At 49.8% G+C, this 14,196-nt stretch overlaps 2 protein-coding genes across 3 annotated transcripts in view; both read right to left on the bottom strand.

Annotated features, from left to right (window-relative positions):
- The window catches only part of LOC119389393 (EF-hand domain-containing protein D2), a 45,425-nt gene that overhangs the window by 10,863 nt on the left and 20,366 nt on the right, over window positions 1–14,196 (bottom strand). The gene's annotated exons all lie outside the window — the stretch shown is intronic.
- LOC119389396 (EF-hand domain-containing protein D2 homolog) overlaps window positions 1–14,196 on the bottom strand; it is a 254,644-nt gene that overhangs the window by 10,696 nt on the left and 229,752 nt on the right.

Here is a 14,196-nt window from a genome sequence, read left to right on the forward strand (position 1 = left end):
GTTCCCTGCTTGGCACCTATAGGCTCGCCGAAAGTTTTCACTTTTGCATCTGTATATATACACGCACACATATAAACGCACGCACGAACATGATTAAGAGTAGTTGAAGTCCCCCACCCTCCCCACCCGAAAAAAATTTCTGGCTATACCACACTGCCAGGTGAGACTATAAGTGGGCACCGTGCGAGCGCGACTGCCACAACGAGGGATGACACGTAACCGGCGATGAGCTCTTCCGTGACTGTGCAGACAAGCGACTGCATGATGTCACCGGCGAAGAACCACTCTTGAATCTCAGCGAGAGCCGACGAGCGATTCTCTGCAGCAGCGGCATCGCCGATCGAATTGCAGGCATTCTTGCGCGACACTTCTGCCGACCGCCATGCAGAGCAATTCCCGGCTAGCCAATTTACGCAGTCGAGGCGCTGATGCGGGCTATAGTTGGTTTGAATCACCTGTAATCATATTCGTAGCGCAAAAAACAAGACGCAGACACAAGTAAGTCCTGCGTATGTGTTCCTTACTTGTGCCTGCGTCTTGTTTTTTTGCGCTACGTGTCACGCGCGGCAACTGGGCCGCGTTCTTCTTCTTTCTCCACCTGCTCGTCGCAGAGAATTGCAAGCGCTCACAGATTACGAGCGCACAAATAGACGCCGTCCCGTTTGCTTGCTCGGGAAGACCAATTTCATGCTAAAAGGTTTCCTTGCGCTGGCGAAATTGTTTCTCTGTTTCGCGCAGGATGTAACGTGCTCAAGTACTGTTCGTATACCGTGTGTCTTAGAAGCGACAACACCGAGGTGAGCGACATTCTCATGACGTATCTGACGAGGACTCAAGGTGTGTGTATCGCATACTGCATTAGGAAGCCGATATTTTATGCAGTTGACCCGTGTACCTCCTCACATCGTCTCTGCCTCGGAAGCGCTTACACGAAGCAATCTTAATTTCATAATCTGAATCAATTTCTTTTTGCCAGACAGATAAGATGGGCTTTTTTAAAAACAGTGCGCCATTACATGGCAGTAGTGGTACAAACTTAAGTTCATACGTTTGTGTACATAACATAATAATAATAATAATAATAATAATAATAATAATAATAATAATAATAATAATAATAATAATAATAATAATAATAATAATAATAATAATAATAATAATAATAACTGTTGGGGTTTAACGTCCCAGAACCATGCATGATACGATTATGAGGGACGCCATAGTGGAGAGCTCCGGAAATTTTGACCACCTGGTGTTCTTTAACGTGCACCTAAATCTAAGCACACGGACCTCTAGCATTTCGCCTCCACCTAAATGTGGCCACCACGGCCGGGATTCGATCCGGCGATCTTTGGGTCAGCAGTCGTGTTCCACGTCCGCACGCAGCATTACGTGTGCGTATATGTCGTATCACATTCGTCACCCGACACCTGGAGCCAGGCGATAAACGAGACTAACATCTACGCGGTTATCATTTAAAAATTGCTATCTATCTATGTCGTGACAAAGGTAAAGAAAGGAAACAAGTGAGAACAAACACATTACAGTGTGTAATCTCCAAATCGACGGCCCCACACACACACACATAGCCTCGCACGGGAACTGACACTGGATTCTTATCCACCTTTGACACGCCGAGACACGCGGCCATCAAAAGTGCATCACAAAGCGATGCTCGAACGCTTCTACGACATTTGCGAACAAATCATTCGCTAAGTCTGTATAGTCGTGCTTCATTCATGCATCTGAAACCTCTGTGTACACCAGACATCCACGGACTCGGTTTCAATGAGAACGTTTCAAGGTAGACTTATATTCTCAGTGTTACACGTTATTCTGTTCAAGCATTATACTTAAGAAAAGAATGCGCGCCTTATTTATTTTCTTATATTATTCTTCAAGGTGGGTAGCCGGCAAACGGTGACGAAAACCCCCTCTGTTCTTTGCTACACTATAAATAAATGAATGAATGAATGAATAAATAAATAAATAAATAAATAAATAAATAAATAAATAAATAAATAAATAGCAAAACGTGAGATTTCTCAGGTTCTCGCCGGCAACAGTGAGTTACAAGCGCACGGTTATTCAGCGCCAACTGGTACGTCACTTCACTGCGCGGTTCTCTCGCATTTGCGTCCCCATTGGACGTTGGTGCTGAGGGCCAATTCTTCCTTTCAGCTAGTTAACAGAATTCATTTCTCTCTTGTCGCGTTACAACCGGAGAAGAGTGCGTGAGAGTCGCCCTTGTTCGTGACGTCGGATAGTGTCTCCGCGCACGGTGACGACGCGAGGCGAATGCGTCATGCCCCGGTCACCTGTCAGCGGCGCCTCCTTTGAGGAGATGTAGGCCGCCGGGCTCGGCAGTGACGCTTTCTCGAAGCCGCCATTTCGATGCGGGCCGCGCTTAGCGGAAACTTGGAAGATCGCCCCCTTCCGACGCAACGACCGGAAAGGTCCTAACCAAGCGCCGCTTCTCGTCCGGTAAGGTCCTCACGGGTAATCCGCGGAAAACCTGCTCACGCTCTATGAACGTCCGTCCCATGCACTTTCATGGCCTGTGCAGAAGGCTGTCAACGAGAGAGACCTTCTACGCTTGACGACATTTACATCATCTTTCTTTCTTTCTTTCTTTCTTTCTTTCTTTCTTTCTTTCTTTCTTTCTTTCTTTCTTTCTTTCTTTCTTTCTTTTTTGGCAGTCCATGCGCTCCTACTGATATAAAGTAAGAATTAATATCGAATACCTTTGCAAACTAAGGAACTACTAGTTCTTGTAAATCGGGTCAGCTGGGCTTATACTGAATCTGGAATATTCGGTGGGATCGGGGGCTGCCTCACAGCTCAGTCTGCCAGCGCTGCAGCACTTAACGGGCAGCATATATATGCTGTATGGTTCAATAAAACCGACTGGTGGGCTATAGCTGGCATATCTTAAGTTTTAGCGCAAGGAAACACGAGGACGCAAAAGAAGACACGCAAAACGGAAGGACGCAAAAGAAGAAGAAGAAGAAAAAAAAACCATATGGTTCCTCACGTTCGTGCGTGTGAGAGAGCACCTGGACGAATGCCTGCGCCCGTGTGCACAGATGTTGATTTAATCCAAAATGGATTACCTCCTTTCGGAAGCCCCCAAAGGACTCGATCGAGTTGCTGAGCAGCCACAGCGCATATACTTCCATACTATACTTATCCATGCGCCCCGTGAGCGGCTCGAGGTCGATCTCGTTTAACGAATCCTCGCTTGTCGCGCTGCGTAAGCGGTATACGCACGACTCGCACGTCGGATACGACGCAGGGGCGTAGGCAGAAATTTTTTTCGGGGGGGGGGGGGGGGGCACGGGCCCGGTGTGCCCTAACGTGGCTACGCCCCTGATACGACGGCGCGTTTTCTTCGCTCGACGTTCACTCGCTTCGGTAGAAACACTCGAGAAGACTAATTGTTAACGTAAACGAGCAGGGGTCTCAAACTCACCTCAGCTAGCGCGTCTGCAGTCACGAAATTTATACCCGCAGGTGTCTAGCGAAGAAGGTTGGAGCGGGGAAAGGGGTGTGGAGTTTAAGCAAAAATGTCAGCTGACGCCGCCATTTGAAACAAGGCCTTTCCCGTATCTCTTATATATACGAGTCAATTATGAAGGGGGTCAGGCGTCACGTTTCCAGAAATATATTGATGCCCACCTTCAGAATGACTTAAATCTGGACGCCGATTATGAAATACAGAGCTTTTGTTCCACTGTCATAGAATAAGAGAGAGATGAGCTGGTTGGTAGGTATTCATGTTAAAGAGACTCTCTTGTGTCCGTGTTTGCACGCCCTGTCCCTATGTCCACGGTTATGTTTCAACACATGGGGACCGCATCAGGTGCGTAGCCAGAAATTTTTTTCGGGGGGGGGGGGGGGGGTTCAACCATAATTTATGTATGTTCGTGCGTGCGTTTGTATGTGTGCGTGTATATATACGCAAGCAAAACTGAAAAATTTCGGGGGGGGGGGGGGGTTGAACCCCCCCCCCCCCCTTGGCTACGCCCCTGGACCGCATGAGGTGCCTCACGAAAAAAATGCTCGAGACCAGTCACCTCTGTGCAGCTTACCCGAGCTGTCCATTGCGGGCTGAAGGCTTATGAAAATACTTACTAAGAAAAAAAAATGGGACGAAAACAGTCATGTGCGGGCCGGGCCGCTAGCGAAAGGTCCGTGGGCTGCGTGTTTGAGACCTCTGCTCTGTAGGATTGCATCACCGCGTTTATCGCGCACTAAATACTCCAATTCTCCCTCAACAATATATGTAGTCACGTTCCCCACTCATTCAGACCCGCACCAGAGCGCGATATTCCCAGCCGTAACATTTATTTTGAAATTATGGACAGAAAAAAAAAAGAAATGTTCTTTTCCCCGTGAACTACAGTTCCCCGTGACCACTTTGTTTTATTTACGGCTGCATCCGACGGGTGAGGTCATTCCGGCAAAAGGGAGGCACCTTATCACAAAATATAAAAGAAAAGATAAAGAGCAACCACTCGCAGTGAGGCAGCTGGTGGACGTAAAGAACGAACTAAAGAACAATGTGGTGGTAACCATGACAACGGCCTGTTCCCGCTCACGCCCTCTTCGCTCGTTTCCCCCGTGAGGACTTCGAGTCTCCACGTCGACAGCCCACTGCTGCAGAAGTCGTATTCTTATAAGTGAGCGTTTGTAGTATGCATCTGGATGACCGTAGTTGCCCTCGGCGATTGTACATTGAAGACCCGTACACTTCAAGAGGTCCTCGTCTAGGGAGGAGCGAAGTGGGTCACTCACATATGAAAAATTGCGAACTATACACTCCCCCCTCCCCGCATTTTTTTGTTTCTTTGTTCTTCCGTCACCTTCATTGTCACGGAAAAAGGACCCACAAATGGCAGAAAAGATACTGAGAGTTAGGTGGGAAAAGGCCGGGGGGTGGGGGGGGGGGGGGGGAATCAGTGCAGTTGCCCAGTGTGAATAATCTGCGATACTGTCGCTTGAAATAACATACAGCTGTGTGTGCTTTTTGGCCTCATCTGTTTTTACGATTAATCTGCCGTAGCATGGCATGACCTGTGCCTGAGACATCCATACATGGGCGGTTTCCATAAAACAAACAAACAAACAAACAAACAAACAAACAAACAAACAAACAAACAAACAAAAATAAATAAATAAATAAATAAATAAATAAATAAATTTACGAGCGACTGCAGCGCGACGTATACGTGGAGAAGTATCTTAAACAATAACGGTTTGTGCATAAACTACATGTAGTATTATACTCATTCCTGCGAAACAAGCGCCCAGTCGTAAAATGTTCATCGTGTGCATAGAGGGGAAAAAAAAAGAAAAAAAAAACCTTCGCGAGTTTTTGCGAACGTTTGGGCCTCACGATTGTGCTTTGTGTGCAGCGATGGACGTCGTGCAGCTGCAAGGGTCCCCTCCTTCGTGGTATGAGTCATCGCGTCGATATTGAGTAAAACAATGGTTGGCGAGAAATGGATCGGAGGTCGCGTCCTCCGCACTGTTCGTACACGTCTGCAGCATTGGCCGCATTGTCCGTGGCCAGCGTTGCCTATCGCGAAGCCCCAATGGCGGCCACCACCGAAGCGTGCGTCCGAACGAGGAGAGGGTGACACTAGATGGTGTAAATTGATAAGAACGCCGCCGTACCTGTCTCTTTGCAGTGAGAACACCTCAACAGCATGGAAGAGAGTAGCGAAGTAAAAGCGAAGCAAAAGAGCGTAGGAGAAAGTGGAGATTTCAACCAATGTGTGGAGCGGACGCCAGCGCGTCTGCACCTCCGTCAATCGAGTGACGAAGACATGCGTTGTCCACGTACGCTTGTGCCTTCGATTTGCTGTCCCGGACTGACCGAGACGCTGCATAAGTAACGCTCATTGGCTGAAAGCAGTGGTCGTGCAGTGCCTGTAGAGATGGACAGCCTCGCAGGCCCGTAGCCGGGTGGGGGGGGGGGGGGCGCCCCCCCCCCCCCCCCCGAAATTTTGATGACACATGGTGTTTTATCGAAAATAAATCATGAAAACAGGCGTTTTTCTCAAATAGTCAATGTGGAGATCTCGTGTGCCCAGCACTGCGCGCTGCTGCTTTCTTCGGCTTTTCGTTCGTTCTTTGGGTCTTTACCGGTATCGCAGTTGCCACAATAAAATGGTCAGTTGGCATTCAGCGCTGGCTTCGCTTTACTGGCTCGCCGACAGAACTGTAGAATGTTCGTATTTGCAGTCCATCGGTCGACGGAGTCGGCGAGTCATGGCCGCGACTCGAGCGTGTTCGAAGACGGCTTTGCGAGAGATGCGTTGCGCGTGCGTGCATATTTGTCGGCGATTATCATCGGCGTCTTGCGAACGCTGTTGGCCCCGCTCCAAACACGTGGAGCGGGGTCACCTAAAGCCCCTTCATCGCGTGCTACGCAGTCACCATCGCAAGCACGCGCGAACGTTTCTTTCCGAGAGGCAACCGAGGGGACCAGTCGTCGTAAAACCAAACAGGCACGGCGCGGTGCCTTTCTTTGTCTCGGCCCGTCCCTCTCGTGAACCATTCTTCGCGTTTTCCCAAAAACAGCCGAGGTGCGATGAGCGCACGAATGCAGGAGCAAGGGACGCAAGCAAAACAGAAGGAGTGTGTAACCAAACGGGACGGAACGTCGACCCCTGCTGCGATGCACGTGCTCGTCGGCAGCTGCGCCGTGTTTATATGCCTCACCGTTATACGAGGCGAACCGAAAATAGACTGACCGTCCGCCCATTTGCGCACAACACTATGCCGAAGCAGAGCCGAGACCAACGGGATCGCTGGCACATGTCAAAAGGCTTCGAAAATATGACTAATAACCGCGTCGATAGCTTCTCACCGATAGCTTGTCACCGATAGTTTCTGACTGATGTTGCTTGTAGTATGGGTCGCGTTAACAAGGGCACTACCAGCGGGGATGATTCCCCAGGGTATCCTATAAACACTTATGGCACGAGAGCATGTGCCGTTCTCTCACGACAGCTTTGCACACAAGCGCGTATCATAAATTAAAACTTCGGTGTACCTTCGACCTCTCTGCCTTTCTATAAATAAACCTCTCTCTCTCTCGGTGTACCTTGTTTTTTAGAGAGAATCTGTATTTGCCTCTGTCCCCATGATACACAGCTGCTACAAGCAACGCGAGGTAGCTTAGCTGCGACAGTTCCTCTCCTAAGCTCGAAGGAGCGGGTTCGATTCCCGGACCGCATTCCAATGGGGGCGGAATGCACCCGTTTACCTAGATTTAGGTACCGTGCTGGGAGTCACGTGTATCGTGTATAGTATTGGCGCGTAAGACACCCGCATTTCATTTTTCTTGCGCGTGTCACGTCGCCGACTCTAACGAGTTCTGCAGCGCGAAAATTCCGATTAATCTCCTTCCCGAACACGTCGAGGCCGCGGACACGACTAGCTTCCTCAATTGCTGGGCGCCAATAATGCAATTTCGCGGTCGTTTATTTTGTCGCCGCAGGAAGCGGTAAAGGTCCGCAAAAATTGCTGCAAATCGAATGCCGCGAACACCGCCGCCATATGTGCAGATAAAGAGGGTCCCGCAGTTACCTCGCTTTTATCAACAAAAAGCATATGAGACACTTATCGCGATGCGTACGCCCATTTTCGAGTGTAATGAAATTGTAATGAAAAATTAAGGAATCCAGGTCGTCTTGCGCACGGATGGGCCTATCGGTCGCCACGGAGGGGGATCTCCCCGGCCGACTGACGCGACGTACGCCAAGTGAGATTGCAAGGAGGCCACCTGAGGGCCTGCAATCTTGAGGACGGCCCACTTTCGGGTTCAGACAAGCGCACGATGGGCGAAATTGGTCGTACAAAAAATACAGTTGGGGAGACTCTGGCTACAGCTCCGCTTTTGTCCTGTTTAAGGGTGCCATGCACGAAGGGCGATTGCCGCGAAGGCACGGGAGATGAACCGCCGAGATTCTCGGGTGGGAACCCTCTAAACGCGGCAGACCCTCATGAGAGGAACTTTGCTCCGTCGTTTATCTCTCCCAATTTCCAGGTCCCGACATAACGGAAACGCCATGGTGTTGAAATAAGCCGTGAATCAGCCTGCGAACACAAACAAGAGCTTCCTGTTACAGATTCGGGTCGAATACTGCCGTCGCACTTACGCATGACTCGACAAATTATCAGCTTTCATATTTAGAGCGCGAGACGACACCACAGAGAAGAAGCCGCACAAGGCACACGGAGCGCCGTGTGCCTTTAGTGTGCCAACTCATATTGCTTATCTGCTTTCGATAGTCGAAACAAATAAAAAAAGAAGGAAAATAACGCCTGTTTGCCTTCTTTCACCAACATTTGACCAATGCTGGCTTTTCGCGTACACGTGAAGAAACAATTGTCGCTTCAGGCAAAAAAAGAGAGAGAGAGAGAGAGAAAGAAAGATCAGCCAGTTTCACGCCGCGAAAACCGTCGGACAGCGAAGCAGCGGGCGAGTGCATGCGATTGGCTAGCGAGATCACGTGGTGTCGTAGATCCACCGCTATATTTGAAATACGCGCGCTTACATCTGATTCTGCGCGCGTGGGTATATACAGCCCAGTGGTTATGAACTTATGACACTTGCCTTCGAACCGTGAGGGCCTGGGTGCAAACCACTCCTCGCCAAGGAAATGTGTTTCGTTGTATTTACTTATTCACTGACTGCCGCCTCTGTCCACGTGACCTCCGCGACGCCTACTACGACGACGGCACAGGGTAGATTAACAGGTTCGCTGTAAGAAGACGTTGACAGCGAGTAAGCAGCATAAAGATGTTCTCAGGCCGTGCATACGCGCTTTCTGTTTGCGAGAAGGCACCGTGCCCATAACAACGACAATGATTTATAAGCCACCACTCCGCACGGACCCCCAAGTGTGACGTGCTTGAGCTGCAACGAATTGTGCCGCTCGCCGCTTCCTTAAGTAAATCGGTGGTGGCACTGAGCCAAGTCACGCTCGTCCGCGGACTCGTCGGTCCCGTCCTGAATAAGATGATCGTCGACAGAAAGGATCTCGGCATAAAGCTGCAGATATCCGTGTCCAAGATTACGTAGCTGTTGAGAGATATCAAATAATTATTTGCAAAGATTATTGGTAAAGAAGATAGCCCACAAGCGCACGAGATTCACGATAGTAACAAGCGAATTAAAATTAGGCGAAAGCATAGTTTTGTACAGAATAAGACGAAGAAACGCGTCTAATGGTTCAGGCGCGGCATATCAATACCAGCGGGCCGCCGATTATTTTGCATAAAATGCCACGCTTAAACAATGGCCTCTCACGTTGACCCGGACTTGCGTAAGACTGACCAGTGGCACTGCCATTCCTGAGCATCGCAGATAAAATCTGCGTCTTCCTTTCCAGCCAGTGCAACCGCATGTGATGATAACAATAATAATAATTGCTAGGCTTCTCGTGCCGAAACCACGACGTGATTACGAGGCACGCCGCAGTGGCGGACTCCGGATTAAATTTCGGCCTCCTGGTGGGGTTCCTTAACGTGCGCCTAAATCTAAGCACACGGGTGTTCCTTGCATTTCGCCCCAACGAAATGCGGCCGGCCGCCGTTGTCGGGAGTTGAACCGCGCTCACATGTGACGGTGGGCGTTTGTGTCGTCTGTTTTCCTCGTTCTGTGTCCGTGTCTGCACGCGCACATTTTTCTACGATGAATCCCTACTAACCCAACATTAGGTATACATAACTATGCGCGAGTGTTTCGGCGCTTCGCTTATACGGGATCTAACTCGCGCCCCCGAGCAACGCCGGAGACTCGGTGCGAGATTCGTCCTTCGCCCTCGTGACATCGCATCGATATGTTAGCGCTCGTGGCGCCATTCGTGTTGCACCTCTCGCTCGGAGTGGAGCCCGTAAAAGGAAGCGATGCGAGCAATACCTGGCCGCGTCCACTGTCAGTTTTCCAGCCGGCCTCGTCCGCTCCAAGGACTTCCAGCTGCCTCTTCACAGCAGCGGCATCCATCTTGACGAGATCGACCTCCCGTGGTCTTTTCGCTCACAGACGATGCGTGCGTGTGGTGTATGCCGCGACGAAGGCATCGCCACCACAGAATGCAATCGTCGCCTGCGCGCATTGACCGCTCGATATATCGAGGACCCCGATCAGCGTTTGCCGAAGCAAAAGAGCCAAGGCTGTGCCCCATTAAGTATCACGGAGGAGCCGCCGCGGTGGCTAAGTGGTTACGGTGCTCGGCTGCTGACCCGAAAGATGCGGGTTCGGTCCCGCGGCCGCGCCGCCGCGGTGGTCGCATTTCGGTGGAGGCGTAATGCTGTATAGAGGCTCGTGTACTGTGCGATGTCAGTGCACGCTTATGATATAGAACCGGTCGAAATTATCCCAAGACCTCCACTATACGGCGTCTCTCATAGCCCGAGTCGCTTTGGGTCGGTCGTTAAACTCCATAAACCAACCAGGTGTCCTGGAGAAGCAGAACGCGAATTCACGAGACGTCAAGTGCGCAGTGTTTATGTCCTTTCACTGCGCTCCTCTACTTCTGTTTTTCTCGCTGAGAAATGTCTCATTGAATAAGCTGTTTGAAATAAGGCGCAACCGCGGGGGCTGTACTTATGTGGCCACCTCTAGCTGTGACGTCAGCGCCGTAATTTATTTATTTATTTATTTATTTATTTTATTAACATTATCGTGGTGGGAACAAGATATGCGAAAGCATATAGCGGCGTATAGACAAATATACATCGTGAAAACTAACATTCAGACTAAGCATTAGTCATATGAGGGCTCTGGCTGTAATAAGCAAGAAAGATAAATCATTATACGAGGGGGAAAATACACGAAATTCGCACGTAACAAAAAGGGTAATATAAGCATGGAACGAATGCAACAACCCATGAGCATTCATATCGCGCGATATGGCGCAACAATAATCGCGGGAAAGGATGAGCATCAGCAGAAACGGTCACGTTGTGTAAAGAGTGCCACGCATGAATATTCCATGGAAGGAAGGGACGAGGATCTGACAACGGAACTCAATGCGTATGTAGTATATACTGAGCAGTAAAAGGGACGCGTTTCATACTGAAACGTAAAAGGGCGCTTTTCGCAGACCGGGCGCCCAGCTATCCCCGAAACTTATGTCATTTATAAAAATTAAAGATAGCAGCGGGCACAAGACGGACACTTTCGGTACTCCTGAAGTGGCCGATTTTCAAAAAGTTGCATGTACAGAGTCGGCCACATTTAGGGTACCTTGTAACGCCTGATTAGCGTGGTCGAGCTCATAGCACATGATGTGCAGCATAAAATCCAGAAAGTTGTTCTTTCATTTATGTACATCGTCGTAGGCGTCGTAGAAAACATATTTATCAACTGAACTAATCCGTCTTGGATATTAATGAGCTGTTTGCGCTTAATATGGATGACCCTGTACGTGCACGCTTTAGAACACGCGAGAGTGACGACGTCCATGCTATTGAAGCTTTTGGTCTTGTATTAATATTTGGGGTCGTATAGAAAAATTTCTACCGCAGGCGTATGGAACACGTACGCATAGCGTGCGCAGGGTTCCCCATCAGGGGGGGCGAAGGTAGAGTCACTGGAAAAATTTCTAGTGACTCTAGGCGAAGGTTCATCGCAGCGCCCCCCCCCCCCCTATTAATTCAATATAAGAGGAAGATTTTGCGCCCCCCCCCCTACTTGATGACATGGGGGGCACCCCCCCCCCCCCTCCGTGCGCTCGCCTATTCACGTACAGTTAAGTGCACCATAAAGTTCAGCTATACGTATACCAGGTGGGAAGTACGGCCGCAAGGACGGCCTAATTCTCGGCTGCGCCTGTCTCCTGTGGCATGCAGGCGAACTCGCGGTCAGTCGAGCGCCCACGTGAGGCATTCGCTATAGGCGCCATGCTGAAACGGACCGCGAATGGACAGAGTGGGTGCAGGCACAGGACGTCAAGTGTGCGTCTCTATATAGGCGGAGCGACCGTATACACGCGCGGCAAAACAGCTCCGAGATCGAGGTCACCCAATCGATGGAAGGCTTCGCGTTCGTCCGAAGGGCAGCAGCTGCCTCTTCCATTAGAGTAATGGGATGCCTGCTCTATCAGGTCGACCTATTTTATTTTATTTTTCCAAAAATGCAATTGTTTCGACAAAAACTACCCTGCGAACTAAAGTTTGCCAGTATGGGAATTTTATATATATATAGCTAAGTGGCCGCCGCGGTGGTTCAGTGGTTACGGTGCTCATTTGCTGACCCGAATGTCGCGGGTTCGATCCCGACCACGGCGGTCGCATTTCGATCGAGGCGAAATGCTAGAGGCCCGTGTGCTTAGATTTGGGTAGACGTTAAAGAACCAAAGGCGGGCGAAATTTTTCGCAGCCCTTGACGGCGTGCCTCACAATGATATTGTGGTGTTGGCATGCAAAACACCAGTTATTATTATTATTATTAGTAGTAGTAGTAGTAGTATAGCTAAGTTATGTGCGTGCTAAAATAATTCCAATTTCGTCCCTTCTTCGTCACGGGAAGTTCCGGAATGTCATGATATAGCGGTCGCATTTTCTTCGCTTCCAGCGCGCTCGGTTCGATGCATCTTGGGTCGCGGTCTCGAAATTCGGTTACGAATATCGCAAACTACGTACGATTTCTGGATTTCTAAAAAATAGACGGTGTCATAATTTGTGACGCGCCCTACAACTGTCCCACATGAACAAGGCGCCATCATGTAGAAAATACGCAATGAACAAGTTTTCAAGTAACTTAAGAAGTGACGGTATTTACCCCTCGACGCAGAGCTCGTGAGCCAAGACGACAGATGCCTTACTGTCACAGAATTTTTTTTCAAAAATCTATATTTTCTAAAAAAAAAACACCCGGTATAATATACGCGTGAATGAATGTTTCGTTCGAGGTCCGACACTTGAGACCATCGGCGAATTGATTTCTGCTTTTCAACGAATACCAGCGCACCACTTATCCAAAGCACTCTGGTTGAAAGAGTGGGCCCAAGATTACCGAAGTCAGCCTCACTTCGGTAACCTCAAGAGTTAGCTGTGCGCGAGATCGTAACTGGGTTTCAGATAGTGCGCGGTAGTTCATAGGAATGCCGCCAGGGAAGCGCCCACCAGCTGGAGATGTAGGGTAATAGGTTCTGCAGAAGCTCTCGAGGTGGGTTCATGAAAGCTAGGGGCTTGAACGAAGCTACCTAAATGATAGCAATACCTGTTCCTCAAAAGTAAACATGCGCAGGTTAGGAAGTTTCGTCCTGATCCAGGATTGGGACTAACCAGGGGCGTAGCCAGAAATCTTTTTCGGGGGGGGGGGGGGGGGGGGGGGGTTCAACCATACTTTATGTCTGTTCGTGCGTGTGTTTGTATGTGTGCATGCCTATATACGCAAGCAAAACTGAAAAATTTCGGGGGGGGGGGGGTTTGAACCCCCCCAACCCCCCCCCCCCCCTTGGCTACGCCCCTGGCACTAACCTCACTGTGGGATGGACGGTTACTCTATGATCTCGGCTAACATGGAGCCGATGTAGAGTCCGAATTGATCGACAACTCGAAGATCCTTCGCACACTCGGATGGATGGCACACGCGTAATTATGTGACGTCACGCAACGAGGCACGCATACATGACTTGGACAGCCCGCGATGCGAGATCGTGCAGCCCAGCAGGCAGCGTGTGTGAATAACCCCTTTGTCGTCGTCTTCGAGGGGAGCTTGATTCCAGGACACGACGACAATGGCGGTTCGTGCAGCGGAGTCGCCGATGGGACGGAAACAACGAGCAGGAAGTGACGAAAGGCGTCGGAAACGCTCGGCAGCGCGTGCGTGGGTGTTGCTGCCCAGATGGACGCCGATATCCTTCCTGTCTTGGACGGTATAGCGTGTGAGGAAAGAGAAAGACGCATCGACGAAAATCCTGCTCGGATCTGTGCCACGAAAGACGGCAGAACGAGCGCAGACGAGTGTTACTGTTCTTTATGTGTACGTCTTTGCCAGACCATGGCAGTGACAGTGAGCTGCTTTTAGATGAGACAGGCTTGCCTTACTGCACGGGTTCTGCAGTTCTTGCGCAGTGCAATTCGATGATGCCGACGAGAGAGAGAGAGAAAAAAGAAACTTTATTTAAGACAGACCTCCGTCGACAATTAAACAAAGACGCTAAGTGAGCG

The sequence above is a fragment of the Rhipicephalus sanguineus genome, chromosome 4, assembly GCF_013339695.2.
Source record: "Rhipicephalus sanguineus isolate Rsan-2018 chromosome 4, BIME_Rsan_1.4, whole genome shotgun sequence".
Classification (NCBI taxonomy): domain Eukaryota; kingdom Metazoa; phylum Arthropoda; class Arachnida; order Ixodida; family Ixodidae; genus Rhipicephalus; species Rhipicephalus sanguineus.